We start from the raw sequence: 22,328 nt of genomic DNA on the forward strand, positions 1-22,328 counted from the left end.
TCTACCTGTCCTTCTAGCCAATCAAAATACCTCCGCTACGTGCATGATGGGAGAGAAAGCTGCTAACATTGAACTTCTGCTTGTCTTGGGAGCAGAGCTAAGCACACGTGTTGGGATGCTTTCCATTTGAACATTTGCAACCTGCTGCCACCCTTTTAAAAAGATCTGGTAAGTTTTCCACTAATACAAATTAAAGATATTAAATATTCACTAGAGAAAAGAGAATAATTGATTTTTTTTATTTATTTTTTTGTATTTTTCTGAAGCTGGAAACAGGGAGAGACAGTCAGACAGATTCCCGCATGCGCCCAACCGGGATCCACCCAGCACGCCCACCAGGGGCAACGCTCTGCCCACCAGGGGCCGATGCTCTGCCCCTCCGGGGGCGTCGCCCCCGCCGCAACCAGAGCCACTCCAGCGCCTGGGGCAGAGGCCAAGGAGCCATCCCCAGCGCCCGGGCCATCCTCGCTCCGTTGGAGCCCCGGCTGCGGGAGGGGAAGAGAGAGACAGAGAGGAAGGGGGGGGGTGGAGAAGCAAATGGGCGCTTCTCCTATGTGCCCTGGCCGGAAATAGAACCTGGGTCCCCAGCACGCCAGGCCAACGCTCCACCACTGAGCCAACCGGCCAGGGCCAAGAATAATTGATTTTTAATCCTAGATGCTGACAAAGTAAATAGAGTACATTCAAAGAAAGATTAGTGAGTGGCTACCATCAGGGACTTGAAAAATCTACTGAAAATGAGTATTTGCATTTAGCATTCATCAGAAAACTGTCTATAAACTTCAACCATTTTGTGATGCTGCCAGATAAAGATGTTTTAATTTACCTTTCAATTTTCACTCTTCGTAGAGTAGCATGCTATAACATCCCATGTAGATCAAAGATGCATATGGTTTCGGGTCTGAAAGATTAGGCTAAGGATCAAGTAAAAAAGTCACCACAGTCTTCTCTGTGTCCAGTCTGAGTTGACGAGAAGCCCTTAGCTTTTTTCCTAACAGTGTTGCCTTGGCAACAAGTAGTTACATCAATAAATATTTTATGGGCAATGCTTTACACCTAGCACCATATCAGGGTAAGATGCATACTTGTTAGAAAGTAAGATATAGGTATTTGTATAGCTATACAGTCTGAGAGAGTGAGAGAGACACGACACTGAATCAAAGCATTAGATAGAATCTGCACTATGGACACCAAAAAGGGGGAAGTTAAGTATAGGCAGGAGTTCGTCTGAGAAGACTTCACGGAGAAGAAAGGAACCTGCAAACAAGGTTGAGTTTATGCAGTTCCTTTAAATAAGAGAAAGCATTCCAGTCCTGTAAAGAGGATGGCACAAGCAAGACACAGAGTTTCTTCCTCCTTCCTTTATTAAGCCATGCCGTGATCATTTCATAAACTCTCAGTTCACACCAGGGCCAGAACCAGCATCTTCAGAGAGGCCCGAAGGACGGAGTCATGCTCCCTACCTTCATGGGACTGGCTTCAAGGGGTCTTTAACTACCTAACTCAGTGTCTGCTCTGTCATCGGCTATCGTTCGATATTTATTAGAAGGATGAGGCTTCTGCTACTTGACTAATGCGTCTTTTTAAAAATGCCCTCTATCCAGTCCACTCCTGTTCTCCTCCCCTTCATGAGACTGTTTTCCACGAGCTGCTCTCACAGCCACAGTCACTGGCAGGGTTATAGAGTTCACTAGGACAGTTCTGAAATCCCAGCCAAGATGTGTGGGTCAACAGATCGATTCAGATCCACCTGAGGGCAAGTTAAAGGGTGATTATTACAGCTGCAGCCAAATAGCACTGTTACCTGACACCTGGGAGACTAACTCCTGAGAGAACATAGGGACCCAGGCCACCAGCCAGGACTAAGTGTATGCTGATAGAATCATTCTCCTCTCCCTGACTTGAACTCTAAACTGTCTTAGGCTCTCACATCCATTCTGCATGAAATGGCAGCTCCAGAGAACATTGTCAGATATGATCTTGGTCTTTAATTTGCTTCTGCTTTCTCTTCCCAAAGGAATGTTTCTTCAAGGCAGCCATGGGCTTTCCAGAGCTTCCTCTCCAACTGAGGCAAGTGATCATTGCTAGAGAAAATGATACTATCATATTATCAGACTGAGTTTTTTTTTTAATGTTTATTATAACCTTCTATTTCAATAGGAAAATAAAAGGCATCACTTCTTGCCATGGTGAAACTTATACCTACCTGCAAATACACATTCATTGTCTTTCCTACCATTTCAACAAAGACTTGTACTTAAGACCATAGAGTTAGAGTACCAAGGTTCAAAGCCCGGCTCTACCACTTACTGTCAAAATAATAGACGGTAAATTGTTCAGCTTCTTTGGGCCTCAGTGTCCTCAAGAGCAAAATGGGGGTAATTTTAGAACCCACCTCACTGAGTTGTTACAAGCTTGTAAAGGAAAGCCAGTGAGCACTATGATGACCAATAGAAAATATCTAAGCTTACTTTCTTGCCAGGACAGGGAGCATGCACCACTGAAGCTCACTGAACTATAGTATAAAGGGTCATTGAGGTTCCCAGTGGTTATACTAATTAAGAATAAAAAGGTTGTTCTCTGTATGCAGAAAAGTGTGTCCACAGGTCTACATAAGTTCTGTTTTTCATTGATCAAGAAAGAAACTTCAGTCAAATTCAATGAGTGCTATGCAAGTGCAGAATTCTTAGTCATTTTTCCTGCTTCGGTGGTTTAGAACAGTTATTATGAAACATAGCATTTGGTTTTGGTATTTCCTAAATAAGTGATAAATAGAAATGTACTCTTATTCCAAGGATTATTTAATCCATGTAAGGCATTATAATAATAATCTCTCAGTAAAGGTTAACTTTTATTATTTATTAAAAAACGTTTTGAATTCTGTCCTCTCTCACCATCTCAGGAAGTTCACTCCTAAATTTTTGACTCTCTCCCGCTCTACTAAGATCATTCTTTATTTATTTTTTTACAGAGATAGAGAGAGAGTCAGAGGGATAGACAGGGACAGACAGACAGGAATGGAGACAGTTGAGAAGCATCAATTATTAGTTTTTCGTTGCACGTTACGACTTCTTAGTTGTTCATTGATTGCTTTCTCATATGTGCCTTGACCATGGGCCTTCAGCAGACTGAGTAACCCCTTGCTGGAGCCAGCGACCCTGGGTCCAAACTGGTGAGCTTTTTGCTCAAGCCAGATGAGCCCACGCTCAAGCTGGCAACCTCAGGGTCTCGAACCTGGGTCCTTCCACATCCCAGTCCAATGCTCTATTCACTGCGCCACCGCCTGGTCAGGCAACTAAGATCATTCTTGTCAGCATTTAAATATATTCTAGAAGCTCAATAAATAAAGTATTTTCTTTTACTTAGTAAAGAGAAAGTTGAAATCCTAAACTCAATGATAAAAAAAAAATAGACTTATTTTATAAAAACAATCCATCTAAAAATAAAACTAGCTCTGGCCAGTGGCACAGTGGATAGAACATCATTCTGGAGCAGTGAGGTCACCAGTTTAATCTCGTGGTGGCCGGCTCTAGTTTAATCTCGTGGTGGCCGGCTCTAGTTTAATCTCGTGGTGGCCGGCTCTAGCTTAATCTCGTGGTGGCCGGCTCTAGCATCAGGTTGCTAGATGGAGCCCGTCAGGATGTGGATGAGAAGCAGTCATAGGTGTACAACTAAGTGGAACGAGTTGATGCTTCTCTCTCCCTCTCTCTTTCTCTTTCTCCGTTCTTGCCCCCTCCGTCTCCCTTCCCCTCTCAAACAAAATTAAATTTATAAAAGAAAATTGTATCAACACTTCCCACTTTATACCAGGAAAATTTCCTGATTAGCTCAAAGAGTTCAGTTTAAACAAGAAAACTGTAAGTGTGCTGTGAGAAGTCATGAGGAACTCTTCAATAAACTCAGAGTGGGAAAGTTTTCCTAACTATCACACAAAGCTTAAGGACCATAAATAAAAATATTCATATAAACTTGACAATATAAAAATCAACATATCTTTAAGGTAAAAGTCACTATAAATAAATTCCAAAGACAAACAATAAACTGGGAAAATATATATATTTGCTAAGTTATATCACAAAAGACTGCTTTTCCTAACACAAAGATGGCATTTATAAACTGCTTAGAAAAAAAAAAAAATCAACAAGTCCATATTTTGAAGTAGGCAATTTCAAAGAGAGAAAATACAAATGTCTCTTAAATATGAAAATACATGTATGGCCCTGGCTGGACAGTTCAGTTGGTTAAAACGTCATCCCCTTTCACAAAGGATGTGTGTTCAATCCCTGGTCAGGGCACATACAGAAACAGATTGATTTTTCTTTCTCTTTCTCTCCCTTCTTCTCTCTCTAAAATCAATCATTCATTTTTTTTTTTAATGAAGGTATGTTCACCTGACCTGTGGTGGCGCAGTGGATAAAGCATAGACCTGCAATGCTGAGGTTGCCGGTTCAAAACTCTAGGCTTGCCCGGTCAAGGCACATATGAAAAGCAACTACTGCAAGTTGATGTTTCCTTCTCCTCTCTACCTTTTTCTCTCTCTTCCCTCCTCTCTCTCTAGCTCTTAAAAAAAAAAAGGAAAAAAAAGGAAGGTTGTTCAATGTCATAATTACAGAATGCAAATTAAAATCATCCTGAGCTACCATTTTTCACTTAGCAGATTAGTAGAGGTTAAAAGACACATAACACTTTGTGTTGATGAGGTAATGGGGGAAGAGACATTTTCACATTGCTGGTGGGAATGTAGATGTGCAATTATGAAGAACAATTAGCCTCTGCCAAAATCCCAACTACTTTTTCCCTTTGGTCAAGCAAGTGTTATTTCTAAATATTTATCCTGCAGATCACATGCATATATTTTCAAATTACATGCACACACTCCTCCAAAATGCCACATGATAAGGGTACTCATTGCAACATTGTTTGTAAATGATAATATCAGAAATAAAGATGTCCTTCATCAGTAAGCATTAAATCAACTATGATGCATCTACACAAAAAGAATAAAATCCAGCTCCTCCTCCAGAAACCTGTAACTGTTATCTTTTCCTCACACTCAGCCCCGGACTTTTCATTCCCACTCTTTCTGGCCTCCTCCATTGCCATGGCTTTAAATATGTTCATAGAAAATGGCTAATTTCAGAAACCTAATCATCATCCTCGATATTTTGATCTCCCTCGTTGCCTTCATCAAATACCATTAAGCTACCATAAAAGTATTTTTTAATAATTTTTAAAACAGCTATATTGATGTATAATGGACATGAACTATACTGCGGGTAATTAAAGTGTATTCTTCAGTAAGTTGATATGGTATACACCCAAACGGTCACTACAATCAAGATAATAAATATACCAAAAAATTGTGTAATGCTCTTGCATAATCTCTCTGGTGCACCCACCCTATTCCCCCCCCCCTTTGCCATCTTCAGGAAGTTACTGATAAACTTTCTGTCACTATAGCTCAGTTTGAATTTTCTAGACTTTTATAGAAATAGAATCATACACTATAAACTCTTTTTTATGGCTTCTTTTACACACTATAATTATTTTAAAATTCATCTGTGTTGTTGCATGTATTAAAAGTTCATTTCTTTTGTTTCTGAGTATTCCATTCTATGGAGATACCAGTTTATTTAAGCTCACCTGTTGGTGAACATTTTAATCTTTTCCACCTTTGGCTATTACACATCAAGCTATTATGGATGCAACAAATAGATGCATCTATCCAGTTTTCTTCTTCACTTAAAAATATTTCTTCCTTCTATTTTTAGTGCCTCCCCTAGTCAACCACCGTCTTCAATAAGTAGGTATAAGGGCTTTTTAACTGATTTTCTATCTTCTACTCTTCATGTTACCCAATCGATCCTCCACCTTACAAGTTATCTTTGTAAAAAAGGACATTAATGCATATTCCTTGTAAAGCCCTTCAGTGACCACCACTCCCCCCCTTTCCCCACCCACCCAGTATTCTAAGAATAAAATCCAAACTCCAAGCCTAAAAGCCTTATACAGCCTGACCTCTCTCACTTCATCGAGCGGCCGCACCTCTCAGGCTTGTGCTTCTTGACCCACATGATCCTTCTCTCATTTCCTCAGAAGCCCTAAAATCTTTGTATGCCCCATATTTTCCCCATGTTGTTCTTTTTCCTTGGAATTTTCTTCCTCACTTTATCTGTCCTGCAACTTCTCCCATTCTTTCTTTAAAGAGAAAGCAATAGTAGAATATAAAAACAGCCAGCTAAATTTTCTCCCATCCCTGAAGAGGATGAAGAAATGGAGCAAGGAGTCTTTGATCTAAGGAAGAAGAAAAATAAATGAGGCCAAAAACCACATAAATCCATAATGTTGATACTCAAAGTGCTAAATGGTAAGACCCGGGAGAAAGGGCATCACTAAATCTTTTCATAAAGGTTGTGTAGAAGCAACCAAAAATAAAATATATATGAATGAAAATAATAAAGAATATGAAAGACAGTTTTGAAGAAATATATAGTATTAAATGAAAAGAGATGAAAATTATTCGAGAGAGATTTACTAATATGGAATATAGACAAGGGAGAATTAATATAAATATAGTTGACATGCTTAAAGAAAAGAAGCAAATTAAAAAATAAAAAAGAGCCTGACAAGGAGGTGGCACAGTGGGGAAAGCGTTGATGTGGGATGCTAAAGACCCAGGTTCGAAACTCTGAGGTTGCCGGCTTGAGAACAGAATTATAGACATGATCCTGTGGTCACGGACTTGAGTCCAAAGGTTGCTGGCTTGAGCAAGGGCTCCCTGGCACAGCTGGAGCCCCCCAGTCCAGGCACATATGAGAAAGCAATCAATGAACAACTAAGCTGCCCCAACTGCAAGTTGATGCTTCCAATCTCTCTCCTTTCCTGTCTGTCTCCTTGAGAAAAAAAAATATTAAATAAAGAAAAAGAAAATGAGCAAATAGTAAAACAAAAACCCTGAGAAGTCCAGTTAAGATGATACAAGTAGGTAAACATTGTGTTCACCTCTTCCCATGACTAGAATTACAACTAAACTATAGAACAACCATCACTGAGAATCACTTGAAGACTAGCTGAAGAGAATTTCTATAACTAAGGATATAAATAAAAAGCAACATCAAGACTGGAAGGAGGGACGGGAACATGGAATGGATAGATTGTACACTGATGGCATGGCGATTAAGAATTAGGAGGGATATCTTGGAGAACAAGGGATCCCAGCCCCTCACAGGGCTCTCCAACCTGGGGCATCAGTGCCAGGAAGAGGAGTCTTTATAACATCTGCTTCTGAAAACCAGCAGGAATTGCATCTGGGAAAGGGTTGTAGGAGAACACGGTGCTTCCCTTAAAGGGCCACAACAAAAACTTACTTGCTCTGAGTTCCAGTTCAAGTGAAACAGCTCAAAATGCTAAGGACATATAGGAAGAAATGATATTGACTAACTTCAGGGTGATGTTTGAAGGGGCAGGAGTCCAGGCAACTTTCTTCAGGGATGAAAGTGCTGGCAGGTGCCACTGTTCCTTTGGTGAGTTCTCCTTTCAACCAGCCAGCCTGGTGTAGTGTAGGTGGCCCCCATAGCTGCGTTCTTTATTAACCTGGCTAACACCATTTGCCCAGTCTTAGTAATTTTCTAAGACCCTGCCACACCCAACTTGTTCACCTGGCTTGAGCTTCTTCCAGCAGCTCTTCTCCCACACAAGCCATCTGCTTTGACTTATGCTGAAGACTTTCTCCAAATCTTTCAAAGACCTACAAGTACAAACAAGCAGCAGCCAGATTCAGTGTGCCTTGTACCTCTTTGTAAGTGGTCCCATGCTTAGCACAAGCAGAGACTGATCTCAACTTGCATGGTAACTCCCATCAAGTGTATTCAAAGCCTGACATAAGGAGTAGCCAATCTTGACCTGGAACATAACTTTACCTAAGTGACCACAAGCACAGCAGAAGTGGAAGCTGGCCTCAGCTTACATCATGGTGCCCACCAAAGGACCCCAAGCCCGTCACGAGAGGCAGCCAGCCTTGGTTCACAGCATACCTCTCCCAGGTGCTTCCAATCCCAGCACAAGTGACAATTAATCACAAATTACTCTGTGGGTCCTAACAAGAGGCCCCAAGCCAGGCATGATTGGTAGCTGAACTTGGCCTGCCTCAGAGCCCCTCCCAAAAGGCTCCAGATCCAACACAGCTGGTGGCCACACACCAGAGTACTACACAAGCCAGCTCCACAAATGACACAGCTAAAGTGTGGGGTGAGCTAGCACCAGAGTGCTACTAAAATAACTCCCACTCCATGTGGTCAACCTACACACACAAGAGTTCATCTGCTGTAGTTATGGCCAGCCCTCACAGCCAGTCAGCATGAGGGTCAACTTTACCTACTGACATAACAACAGCAATCAAGGCCCAACTACAACAGGAGGGCATGCACAACCCACACAAGGGACACCCCTGGAGTACCTGGGTCAGGTGACCATGAAGATTGCACCACCAGGCTTCACAAGACACCCACCATATAAAGCCATCTGTCCAGATAGGGAAACATACCAGATCTACCTAATATATAGATACAAACACAGGAAGTCAGCCAAAATAAGGAGACAAAGAAACGTGCCTCAAATGAAAGAACAGAACAAAACACCAGAAAAAGAACTAAACAAAATGGAGACAATCTACCAGACGGAGTTCAAAACACTGGTTATAAGAATGTTTGAGGAACGTAAGGGAAGACTAGAACTCGGAGAATTTACACAAATATAAAACATTTTAAAAAAGGAGATGAAAACATTAAAAAAAAAGAACCAGTAAAAAGTGAAGAATACAGTGACTGAAATGAAGAGTACATTGAAAGAAATCAACAACAGATTAGATGAAGCAGAGAATTGAATCAGTAAGCTGAAAGACAAAGTAGTGGAAAACACACAATTGAAACAGCAAAAAGGAATCCAAAATAAAATGAGGATAGTTTAAGTGACCTCTGGGACAACATTAAGTGCACCAACATTCATTATCATAGGGTTACCAGAAGAAGATGAAGAGAGAGATAAAGATCATAAATCTATATGAAGAAATAATGATGGAAAATTTATCACATGATGAAGAAAATAGACATAGAAACCCAGGAAGTGCTAATCATCCCAAACAAGATGAAATCAGAGAGGCCCACACCAAGACACATCATAATTAAAGTGTCAAAGTTTAAAGACAAAGAGAGATTCTTAAAAGCAGCAATAGAAAAAGTTATGTACAAAGGAGCCCCCATGAGACTGTCAGCTGATTTCTCAACAGAAACTCTGCATGCAGAAGGGAGTGGCACAAAATATTCAAAGTGGTAAAAGGCAAAGATCTACAACCAAGATTTCTCTACTCAGTAAAGCTATAATTTAGAATTGAGGGAGAGATAAAGATTTTTCCAGATAAGAAAAAGATAAGAGTTTAACACCATTAAACCAGTATTATAAGAAATGTTAGTAGCCCTGGCCAGTTGGCTCAGTGGTAGAGCGTCGGCCTGGCGTGCAGAGGTCCCGGGTTCGATTCCTGGCCAGGGCACACAGGAGAGGTGCCCATCTGCCTCTCCACCTCTCCCCCGCTCCTTCCTCTCTGTCTCTCTCTTCCCCTCCCGCAGCCAAGGCTCCATTGGAGCAAAGATGGCCCGGGCGCTGGGGATGGCTCCTTGGCCTCTGCCCCAGGCACTAGAGTGGCTCTGGTCGTGGCAGAGCGACGCCCTGGAGGGGCAGAGCATAGCCCCCTGGTGGGCAGAGCGTCGCCCCATGGTGGGCGTGCCGGGTGGATCCCGGTCGGGCGCATGCGGGAGTCTGTCTGACTGTCTCTCCCCGTTTCCAGCTTCAGAAAAATACAAAAAAAAAATGTTAGCCTGACCTGTGTTAGTGCAGTGGATAAAACATCAACCTGGGTGGGATGCTGCAGTCACCAGTTCAAAGCCCTGGGCTTGCCCAGTCAAGGCATATGTGAGAAGCAACTACAAGTTGCTTCCCACTCTTCTCCCCCGCCTTTCTCTCTCTCTCTCTCTCTCTCTCTCTCTCTCTCTCCTTTCTCTAAAATCAATAAATAAAATCATTTTAAAAAATGTTAAAGGGACTTCTTCAAGAAGAAAAGGTAAAAAATAGAAATAAAAAATATAGATAAAAAAGAATTCTCACTGACAAAAGCAAACAGAAAAAGTAATGGCTCAACCAACTGTAAAGGTAGTACAAAGGTTAAAAGACAAAAATAGGAAGATCATGTTTAATTACAACAGTAAATTAAGAAATTCATATAAACACACGCACACAAAAGAAGTAAACAATAATGACAAAAAGCATTAATGTGGGAGGAAAATGTGTGTAAAAATTGTGGTGATGCCCTGGCCGGTTGGCTCAGCGGTAGAGCGTCGGCCTAGCGTGCGGAGGACCCGGGTTCGATTCCCGGCCAGGGCACATAGGAGAAGCGCCCATTTGCTTCTCCACCCCTCCGCCGCGCTTTCCTCTCTGTCTCTCTCTTCCCCTCCCACAGCCAAGGCTCCATTGGAGCAAAGATGGCCCGGGCGCTGGGCATGGCTCTGTGGCCTCTGCCTCAGGCGCTAGAGTGGCTCTGGTCGCAATATGGCGACGCCCAGGATGGGCAGAGCATCGCCCCCTGGGGGGCAGAGCACTGCCCCTGGTGGGCATGCCGGGTGGATCCCGGTCGGGCGCATGCGGGAGTCTGTCTGACTGTCTCTCCCTGTTTCTAGCTTCAGAAAAATGAAAAAAAAAAAAAAAAAAAAAAAAAAAAAAAAAAAATTGTGGTGATTTTGTAATGTGTTCAAACTTAAGCATCCATCAACTTAAAATAGACTGCTATAAACATAGCTTGGTATATATAAAGCACATGGTAACCACAAACCAATTATTTATAAAAGATATATAAAAAATAAAGAGAAAAGAATCCAACCATAATACTATAGAAAGTCATCAACATACAAGAGAATAAGAAAGAGAGAACTACAAAAACAATCAGAAAGTTAATAAAATAGCAATAACTACATACCTATCAATAATTACATTAAATGTAAATGAACTAAGTCTCTAATCAAAAGACATAACTCATGAATTAATTAAAAAACAAGACTCATACATATGCTGTCTACAGAAACCCATTTCAGAATGAGAGACACACATACACTGAAGTATAGAGATTGGAAAAAGGTATACCATGTAAAATAAAATTTTAAACACTCAGGGTAACAATATTTATTTCAGAAAAAATAAACTTTAAAACAAAGGCTATAAGGCTATAAGAGACAAAGAAGGGTAATTCATAATGATAAAGGAATCAATCCAACAAGAGAAAATAATGTTTATAAACATTTATGCACCTAATGTATGAGCACCTCCTTAAATATAAAAATATTTACTGATGGACATAAAGAGAGAGATCAACAATAAGACAATAAGAGTAGGGGATCTAACACCCCATTGACATCAATGGATAGATCATCCAGACAGATAATCAGCAAGAAAACAGTGGCTTTAAATGATACATTAAACTGAATGAATTTAATTGATACTTTTAAGACATTTCACACAAAAGCAGCAGAATATACATTCTTTTCAAGTATACATTGAACATTTTCCAGGTAGATCACATGTCAGGCTATAAAACAAGTCTCAGTAAATTGAAAAAGGTTGAAATAATTTCAAGCATCTTCTCTGATCACAATGGTATGAAACTAGAAATCAATTACAAAAATAAAACTGAAAAACAGATGAACACATGAGGCTAAATAATATATTACTAAACAATAAATGGGTTAATAAGATCAAGGAAGAATCAAAAGATACCTGGAGACAAATGAAAATAAAAACACAACAACCAAAAATATATGGGACATAGCCAAAGCGATTCTAAATGGAAAATTAATAGCAATATAAGCCTACCTCAAGAAACAAGAAAAAAAATCTCAAATAAACAATATAACCTTTCACGTAAAGAAGTATAAAACACAAAAGCAAATACAGCCTAAGTGAGTAGAAAGGAAATAATAAAAATCAAAGTAAAAATAAACAAAATAAAGTCTATAAATATAATAGAAAAGATTAATAAAACAAAGAGCTGGTTCTCCAAAAAGATAAACAAAATTAATATACCTTTAACTAGACTTATCAAGAAAAAAAGAGTACTCAAATAAATAAAATCAGAATGAATAAAGTAAAAAGTAACACCACAGAAATACAAAGGAGTATAAAAAAATACTACTAACAAACTTATAGATACAGACAACAGTCTCATGGTTACCAAAAGGAAGGAAGTTTGGGGTTAGTAAAAGGCAAAGAAGATAAAATATATGGTGATGGAAGATTATTTGACTTAAGGTGGTAGACACACAATGCAGTATACAGATTGTGTATCAAAGAAATGTACACTTGAAACCTATATAATCTTATTAATCAGTGTCATCCCAATAAATTTAATTTAAAAAGGCAAAAAAATGATATAAAGGAAAAAATAAATAAAAGGCATCCAAATTGGAAAGAAAGACATAAAAATATCATTACTTGCAGGTGACATAATATAATAGAGAAACTTAAAGATTTCATCAAAAATTATTAGAGCTAATAAATAAATTCAGTTAAGTGTTACCATACAAAGTTAATATTCAAAAATCAGCAGCATTTTTATACAACAGTAATGAACTATTTACTAGAGAAGTTAAGAAAACTATTCCATTTACAACTGCATCAAAAAAATAAAATACCAATGAATAAATTTAACCAAGGAGGTAAAATAATCAGAGAACTATAAGAATTAAAAAATGAAATTGAAGAAGATGCAAAGAAAAGAATGTATATACCATGTTCATGGATAGGAAGACTAAACAGTCCTGGCCAGTTGTCTCAGTGGTAGAGTGTTGGCCCAGTGTATGGATGTCCCAGTTTTGATTCCTAGTCAGAGCAACAGGAAAAGCGACCATTTGCTTTTCTAACCTTCCCTCCTCTCTTCTTTCTGTTTATCTCACTCTTCACCTCCCACAACCAAGGCTCCATTGGAGCAAGTTGGCCATGTGTGCTGAGGATAGCTCCATGGCCTTGCCACAGGTTTTACAATTTCTTGGTTCCTAATCAACAGAGCAAAGACCCCAGATAGGCAGGGCATCACCTGGCAGGGGGCTTACTGGGTGGATCCCAGTTGGGGCACATGCAGGAGTCTATCTCTCTGCCTCTCCACTTCTCACTTAAAAATATATAAAATAAATAAAAAAGAATAAACATTGGTAAAATGTTTATACTATCTAAAGCAATCTATAGATTCAATGCAACCCCTATCAAAATACCAATGGTATTTTTTACAGAACTAGAACAAATAATCCTAAAATGCATATGAAACCACAAAAAATGCTGAGTAGCTAAAACAATCCTGAGAAAGAACAAAGTTGGAGGTATCATACTACCTGATATCAAACTATACTACAAAGCTATAGTAATCAAAATAGCACACAGTACTGGCATAAAAACAGACACACAGATCAATGAAACAGACTAGAGAGTCCAGAAACAAAACCATGCTTCTATGATCAACTAATCTGTGGCAAAGGAGGCAAGAACATACATGGGATTAAGACAGTTACTTTAATAAATAGTCTTGAGGAAACTGGACTGATACATGCAAAAAAAAAAAAAGACACTAGACCATTTTCTTACCCCTTATACAAAAGTAAACACAAATGGATTAAAGACTTCAATATAAGATCTGAAACCATAAAAGTGCTAGAAGAAAACAGAAGCAGTAAATTCTATGATGTCACTCTCAGCAATATATTTTTGGATATGTCTCCTTGGGTGAGAGAAAGAAAAGAAAAAGAAACAAATGGGACTACATTGAACTCAAAAGCTTTTTGTACAATGAAGGAAACCAGCAATAAAATGAAAAGACAATCTATTGAATGGGAGGAGATATTTGCCAATGACATATCTGATAAGAGGTTAATATCCAAAGTATATATATAAAATATATATATATAACCAAAACAAAACAAAACAAAAAACAATCCAATTTAAAAATAGGCAGAAAAAAATATGGGCAGAGGACCTGAAATGGCCAATAGACATATGAAAAGATCTTCCACATTACTAATCATCAGGGAAACAAAAATTAAAACCACAATGAGATATCGCCTCACATCTGTCAAAATAGTTATCATCAATAAATCAACAAAGAAAAAGCATTAGCAAGGATATGGAGAAAAGAAAACTCCATGCACCATTGGCAGTCACTATGGAAAATAGTATGAACATTCCTCAAAAAATTAAGCATAGAATTACCATATAAACCAACTTCTGGATATCTTTTTGAAGAAATCCAAAATGCTAATTCAAAAAGATATATGCATCCTTATGTTCACTGCAGCATGATTTACATTAGCCAAAATATGGAAACAACCTAAATGTCCATCAATGGACAAATGGATAAAGAAGATGCATGTATTTCCCCATATATAAGATGCTCCCATGTATAAGAGTCACCTTAATTTGGGGGCCTGAAATTTGAAAAAAAAATGTATTACATAAAGTTATTGAACTCAAGTTTTATTCATCATAAAATTCATACAACTCCTCATCACTGTCAAAACTCCCATCCATTAGCTTGTCCTCATCTGTGTCTGATGATGAAATCACTGTCTTCAACAATAAGCGCAAAAACAAGCGCGGAAAAAGCAGGAAATACAAGTAAAAAAATCTACAACTGTTGTATAAGACGCACCCAGTTTTTAGACCCCAATATGTTTGAAAAAGGGTGCATCTTATACATGGGGAAATATGAGGTATATATAAAATGGATATTACTCAGTCATAAGAATAAAATCTTGACAACATGGATGGACCTAGAGGATATTATACTAAGTGAGAGAAGACAGAGAAAAACAAATACCATATGATTTTACATGCATGTGAAATCTAAATAAAGTAAACATGCAAAACAAGCTCATATATACAGAGAACAAATTGGTGTTTGCCAGATGTTAGGGGGTGTGGGGGATGGGAATACAAATAGTTGAAACAGAATTAGGAAGTTCTCAACTCCACTTTGCACAGAGACATGACATACAATCTTGAAATGCAACACTCCAGATTAAGAAAGACAATTCATTAACCTTTGTCCCCTGTCACCTGTCCCCTGGGATGACCCTTAATAACCTACCTTTCTTGGTATTCATGTCCTGATGTAATCACCTCCCCTGAAGTATGGGCTGAATCTAGTGCATGGCTTCCAATCAACAGAACACACAAGAAAGTGATGGGATGTCAATTCTGAGCTTAAATTATAAACAGCTGTGATTTCTGTCCTGCTGGTACTCTCTGGCTCTGCTCACTTGCGGACTCTGGTGGAGCCAGTGTCCATGTTGTACCCAGCCATATCAAGAGGCCCACAGGCAGGAACTGTGGGAAGCCTGCGGGCAACAACCACGTGTGTGAACTTAGAAGCGGACCCATTTCAAACTGAGCCTGGAGGTGTCTGCAGGTCTGCTGACACCCTGGCGGCCTCGTGGAGGAACCTAAATCACAGGACCCAGGTGAGCAGCGCCAGATTCCTGACCTGCAGAAACTGCAAGGTAGTAAGTGTTGGTTTAAACTGCTGTCAGTCGTGTATTGTTATACACACCTAATGCACCTGTCTCATGGCAAAAGGATTCACTGTAGAATGTCTACAGATATGAAAACCTATGAATTCAAAATATGCTAAGCCTTTCCAGAAATCAACTTACTCTCAATTTATTTTTTTCACAAACACTTCTATTGCACACAGCATATTTCTGATGGCATGCATAGCAGTTACACTCATCACCCAGAACATTCTTTAAACTTTTTAAGTTAAAATTTGATTGAGAATTACCTAAATTTCTCTATTTGTCTTTCCCAATCATTGTTATTGCCCTGTGAAGTCAACTTATTAAAAACAAGGAGGAGAAGGAGTCAAGAAGAAAAAGAGAAAGAAAGAGAAGAGGAAGAAACAACATTAGAAAAAGTCATCAGATTTTCATTGGCCATGAAAGATTTACAAACTAAAGTTTTAAAAAATACTTTGCCTGCCAAAAAGAGTTATTGAGAAAGACAATGTTTTTTTACATTGATGTCTGTTCCCTAAGGGGTGCAATATATCATCTCACCTATTAATTGTTTTATGAGTCCCTTTGATAGCTTCAGCGCTCTGCTGTGACAGTTCAACCGAGGGGAACCTTACAGAAACTTATAGACTACTTGGGGAGACTGAATAAGCATATATGAAGGTATTGGGCCATCAATAAAATGGCTCACAGAGGTAAGAGGTAATTCAATAGTTCAGAAAAGAGAGGGATCTTTGGGAACTAAAGAAATCTGAGGAGGCTTCCTGGAGGAGGAGGACTTGCAACAGAGGTGGACTCTCTGGGGGTGGAGAGAAGCACAAAGTGGGACACAACAGAATGACTAAGAAAAGCGAGCACGTGTTGAGGTGTGTTAGAATCCATCAGAGTCCAAAAAGACCAGTGTAACAAGCTTTATTGAAAGGAAGAAAGAAACCCTGCCGGGCTGACTTGTAAGGGAGAGTCGTGAGCCAGGCACAGCCTGGGACCAGGTTTTAAGGGTTAGGGGAGGGGGAGTAGGAAGGGCTGTGGGTTTTGCAATCATCCAGGACTTCTCGGCTTGTGACATCAGACGTTCCTTTGTGGTTGGTCATCTGCTGCAAGCCCTGAAACGAGACTTACTGGCAGGTTAGAGAAATGAAACCTAAGAAGGTGTACCTCAAAGGCAGGCTGAAGATGAAGAATGTCCCCAGTCCAATGCTATGTATCTGATCACTGTAATAATACTAATCACTCATTTCATGCGTACTACATGCCAAGTACTATGGCAAGTGCTTTGCATATATTATCTCATTTACTCTTTATAAATAAGATTCTTATTACATGCCCTTTACAAACAAGAACACTGAGGGGCTCCGAGAGGTTAAATAACTCACCTGAGATCACAAGCTAATATATGTCAGAGCCAAGATTCAAGTCCAGATCTGACAGATACCAAAGCCCAAGCTCCTGGCCATGATTCCATCCTGATGTCAGGTACAGAAAACAGTGAAATAAACTAAATCTGAAACTATTCTGCAACCTCCTCATTGGTAGGTGCTGATAGTCCCCTAGTGTCCCACCGACTGGTTAGTGAGCGCAGATCAAGCCCAGGGGGGCCCCCAGTGTAGGAGGCGTTTCTAGTCTTGCCCACACTACTCTCCAGTGGTAGGACTCGCAAAGTCACTGCCGCTTGGTTCCTCTGCAGTCTTTAAGGTCAAGGCCACCTCTAAACAATATGTGTACTATTTGTTTTGCATGTAAAAGGCTTACTTCTTATGATTGTGCCAAAAATATCCTGACACAATGGTGGATTGTTGATTTGAAACATTGTTTTTGTTTTGTCTTGTAGCTGAGCTACTGATCCCACAGTCTAGTAAATATGCCTTTGTTCTCCTTGGATGTAGCAACAAATGCAAGTAGGTAGATTGCTTTAAAAATTATGTCATGGCTTATTACTTAATATCATGCTTCTCACTTTGGGCTCAAGGAGTACAAAGCCTCAAGGCCAAATGGAAACTGCAACTTCATTTTGCAAAAATGATGAATAATAAAAGAATGAGGAATTCTTAGAAAGCTGAGAGGAGACTTATTTTCATTAGTCCTAATTCAACTTCCAAACCTCACCTGGTAGTACCAAATCATTCTATGAAGAGAAAACAGCTCACTCTCTCCATAAACTTCAATATTACTTTATTCCAAGGAAAATGAAATATTTCAATAGCTTGTGTACTATAACTGGACTATGTTAGGTTGTTGCTTCTTTCTGTATTGCTCTTTTTTCTCCCCTAATTGGCTTACTGAACTCAGCTTTGCAATATTCCCAAAGCTGCAGTACTGTGTTTAATCTATTTCTATAGCAAAAGAAACTGCTTTCCTCCATACTTTAAATGGAAACCTCTTCTTACTGTTCCCATCCACTTTATTTATTTTTAGGATGTCATTCCTAATAAAAGCTTTTTTTTTTTTCTTTTTTACAGAAAACGAGAAACAAACAGCTTGGACCTTCTGATGTAGAGTGATGAGAATGTTCTAGATTATATGTGGTTAGATTACAGCTGCATGTTGTAAGAATCTGGAATGAGGCCTGGATTTCATTCTATTCCAGGATTTGGAATCGCATTCCCTGTATCCTTTTAATCTAGAATTTGGCATCTCATTGGAATACTGAGGGAAACTGTTAAGTCAGAAGCTGAGAGGCTGGATTTTTAACCTACTAGTAAGCTAGCACGTGCGCCTGCTGCGGGTTTACACACCTGTGCTGACAGAACACCACCCTTTGGATCAGAAACAAAGACTGTTTATTAATCACAACATAATCAGCAGCCAAAGCAGTGTTTTGCCCTGGATCCCAAAGCCCCAACACCTACAGGGTAATGCAGTGAGGACCAGATGGTACCCTGGCCAGCGCTGGGGGTATCCGGGAGATGAACCTTCAAATCAGGAAAAACCAACTTCTATAGAGTTGCTGGTGACCTGCCTATTCTCCTCTCAGGAGAAAGAAAGAGGACTTACCTTTCCTCTGGAATGTAAGCAAATCTCTCCAGGGACAGGGGGCCGATTTTACTCTTCTGTACCGTGTCTGCAGAAGGAGACATTTCTAAGCTTTATTTCTGGCTTCCAAGGTCATTTGCTTTTCAAACACATTTGAACAGATAGTCTAAAAAAAGTGTAGTGTAGGAACGCCATAGCGAATTGCCTTCCCACACAGATAGGACGGGGCTTCGAAAGTAAGTGCTGCCTCCCAGAAAACCATTTAGCAGAAACAAAACCCACAAGCCTCTGGCCCTCCCCAACCCCAGACCAGTCCACCCCTGCGGGCTCTGGGTTCCAGGCATCCCAACGCGACCGCGGAGGGGAAGGGGAATCCCAAACCCTGCACGACTACAACTGAAAATCAAAACGGCCTGGCAGAGAGGAACAAATTTCAAATTCAAAATCAAGAGGACAGGAATCAGGGAAATCAGGTAATAGGGTCAAGTGGTGCTTAGGAGAAAATGGTTTTTGTTTTGTTTTGTTTTGTTTTTATAATAAATTTTTATTAATGGTAATGGGATGACATTAATAAATCAGGGTACATATATTCAAAGAAAACATGTCTAGGTTATTTTGTCATTAGATTATGTTGCAAACCCCTCGCCCAAAGTCAGACTGTCCTCCGCCACCCTCTATCTAGTTCTCTGTGCCCCTCCCCCTCCCCCTAACTCTCTCCCTCCCTCCCTCCCATGTCCTCCCTCCCCCCACCCTTGGTAACCACCACACTCTTGTCCATGTCTCTTAGTCTCATTTTTATGTTCCACCAATGTATGGAACCATGTAGTTCTTGTTTTTTTCTGATTTACTTATTTCACTCCTTATAATGTTATCAAGATCCCACCATTTTGCTGTAAATGATCTGATGTCATCATTTCTTATGGCTGAGTAGTATTCCATAGTGTATATGTGCCACATCTTTTTTATCCAGTCTTCTATTGAAGGGCTTTTTGGTTGCTTCCATGTCTTGGCCACTGTGAACAGTGCTGCAATGAACATGGGGCTACATGTGTCTTCACGTATCAATGTTTCTGAGGTTTTGGGGTATATACCCAGTAGAGGGATTGCTGGGTCATAAGGTAGTTCTATTTGAAGTTTTTTGAGGAACCACCATACTTTCCTCCATAATGGTTGTACTACTTTACAGTCCCACCAACAGTGAGTGAGGGTTCCTTTTTCTCCACAGCCTCTCCAACATTTGCTATTACCTGTCTTGTTGATAATAGCTAATCTAACAGGAGTGAGGTGGTATCTCATTGTAGTTTTGATTTGCATTTCCCTAATAACTAATGAAGCTGAGCATCTTTTCATATATCTGTTGGCCATTTGTATCTCTTCCTGGGAGAAGTGTCTGTTCATGTCCTCTTCCCATTTTTTTATTGGATTGTTTGTTTGTTTGTTGTTGAGTTTTATGAGTTCTTTGTAAATTTTGGATATTAGGCCCTTATCTGAGCTGTTGTTTGAAAATATCATTTCCCATTTAGTTGGCTGTCTGTTTATTTTGATATCAGTTTCTCTTGCTGAGCAGAAACTTTTTATTCTGATGTAGTCCCATTCATTTATCTTTGCCTTCACTTCTCTTGCCATTGGAGTCAAGTTCATAAAATGTTCTTTAAAACCCAGGTCCATGATTTTAGTACCTATGTCTTCTTCTATGTACTTTATTGTTTCAGGTCTTATATTTAGGTCTTTGATCCATTTTGAATTAATTTTAGTACACGGGGACAGGCTGTAGTCGAGTTTCATTCTTTTGCATGTGGCTTTCCAGTTTTCCCAGCACCATTTGTTGAAGAGGCTTTCTTTTCTCCATTGTGTGTTGTTGGCCCCTTTATCAAAGATTATTTGACCATATATATGTGGTTTTATTTCTGGGCTTTCTATTCTGTTCCATTGGTCTGAGTGTCTATTTTTCTGCCAATACCATGCTGTTTTGATTATTGTGGCCCTATAATATAGTTTAAAGTCAGGTATTGTAATGCCCCCAGCTGCATTCTTTTTCCTTAGGATTGTTTTGGCTATTCGGGGTTTTTTATAGTTCCATATAAATCTGATGATTTTTTGTTCCATTTCTTTAAAAAATCTCATAGGGATTTTGATGGGAATTGCATTAAATTTGTATATTGCTTTGGGTAATATGGCCATTTTGATTATATTTATTCTTCCTATCCAAGAACAAGGAATATTTTTCCATCTCATTGTATCTTTTTCGATTTCTCTTAACAATGTTTTGTAATTTTCATTATATAGGTCCTTTACATTCTTTGTTATGTTTATTCCTAGGTATTTTATTTTTTTTGTTGCAATCGTGAAGGGGATTATTTTTTTGAGTTCGTTTTCTAATATTTCATTGTTGGCATATAGAAAGGCTATGGACTTTTGTATGTTAATTTTGTATCCTGCGACCTTACTGTATTGGTTTATTGTTTCTAATAATCTTTTTGTGGAGTCCTTCGGGTTTTCGATGTATAGGATCATATCATCAGCAAAAAGTGATACCTTTACTTCTTCTTTTCCGATATGGATGCCTTTTATTTCTTTGTCTTGTCTGATTGCTCTGGCCAGAACTTCTAGCACCACGTTAAATAAGAGTGGAGAGAGTGGACAACCCTGTCTTGTTCCTGATTTAAGGTAGAAAGTCCTCAGTTTTATGCAGTTTAATAGGATGTTGGCTGATGGTTTATCATATATGGCCTTTATCATGTTGAGATATTTTCCTTCTATACCCATTTTGTTGAGAGTCTTAAACATAAAATTGTGTTGTATTTTATCAAAAGCCTTTTCTGCATCTATTGATAAGATCATGTGGTTTTTGTTCTTTGTTTTGTTGATATGGTGTATTACGTTAACCGTTTTGCGTATGTTGAACCATCCTTGAGATTCTGGGATGAATCCCACTTGATCATGATGTATTATTTTTTTAATATGTTGTTGTATTCGGTTTGCCAGTATTTTGTTTAGTATTTTAGCATCTGTATTCATTAGAGATATTGGTCTGTAGTTTTCTTTCTTTGTGCCATCCTTGCCAGGTTTTGGTATGAGGGTTATGTTGGCCTCATAAAATGTGTTTGGAAGTATTGCTTCTTCTTCAATTTTTTGGAAGACTTTGAGTAGAATAGGAACCAAGTCTTCTTTGAATGTTTGATAGAATTCACTAGTATAACCGTCTGGGCCTGGACTTTTATTTTTGGGGAGGTTTTTAATAGTTTTTTCTATTTCCTCCCTGCTGATTGGTCTGTTTAGGCTTTCTGCTTCTTCATGACTCAGTCTAGGAAGGTTGTATTGTTCTAGGAATTTATCCATTTCTTCTAGATTGTTGTATTTGGTGGCATATAATTTTTCATAGTATTCTACAATAATTCTTTGTATATCTATGATGTCTGTGGTGATCTCTCCTCTGAGAAAATGGTTTTTAAGACAATTTTAAGGCTGATCTGAATGACTCATTGGTTTCTTATAGGATACTCATAGCCTTGGAAAAGGTAGGGAAGAAACTATTTAGAAAGCTTATCAACAGTGTCCCTGGAGTCTAGAGATCGCCAAAAGAGCCTTTGGGTTCACCCGAAGGAGAAATGGTATTATCCAAGATGGATTCAGAGATGAAGACAATTTATCTGTAACACCCATGTCCACAGACCACACAGCCTGTGTCCTTCTGAAGGCGGAGCGCTCGGCCAGGAGACGCTCACATCAGCAGCTCCCGTAGTCTGAAACGGAGCAGGCTATCGT

Source organism: Saccopteryx leptura, chromosome 1 (assembly GCF_036850995.1).
Source record: "Saccopteryx leptura isolate mSacLep1 chromosome 1, mSacLep1_pri_phased_curated, whole genome shotgun sequence".
NCBI classification, from domain to species: domain Eukaryota; kingdom Metazoa; phylum Chordata; class Mammalia; order Chiroptera; family Emballonuridae; genus Saccopteryx; species Saccopteryx leptura.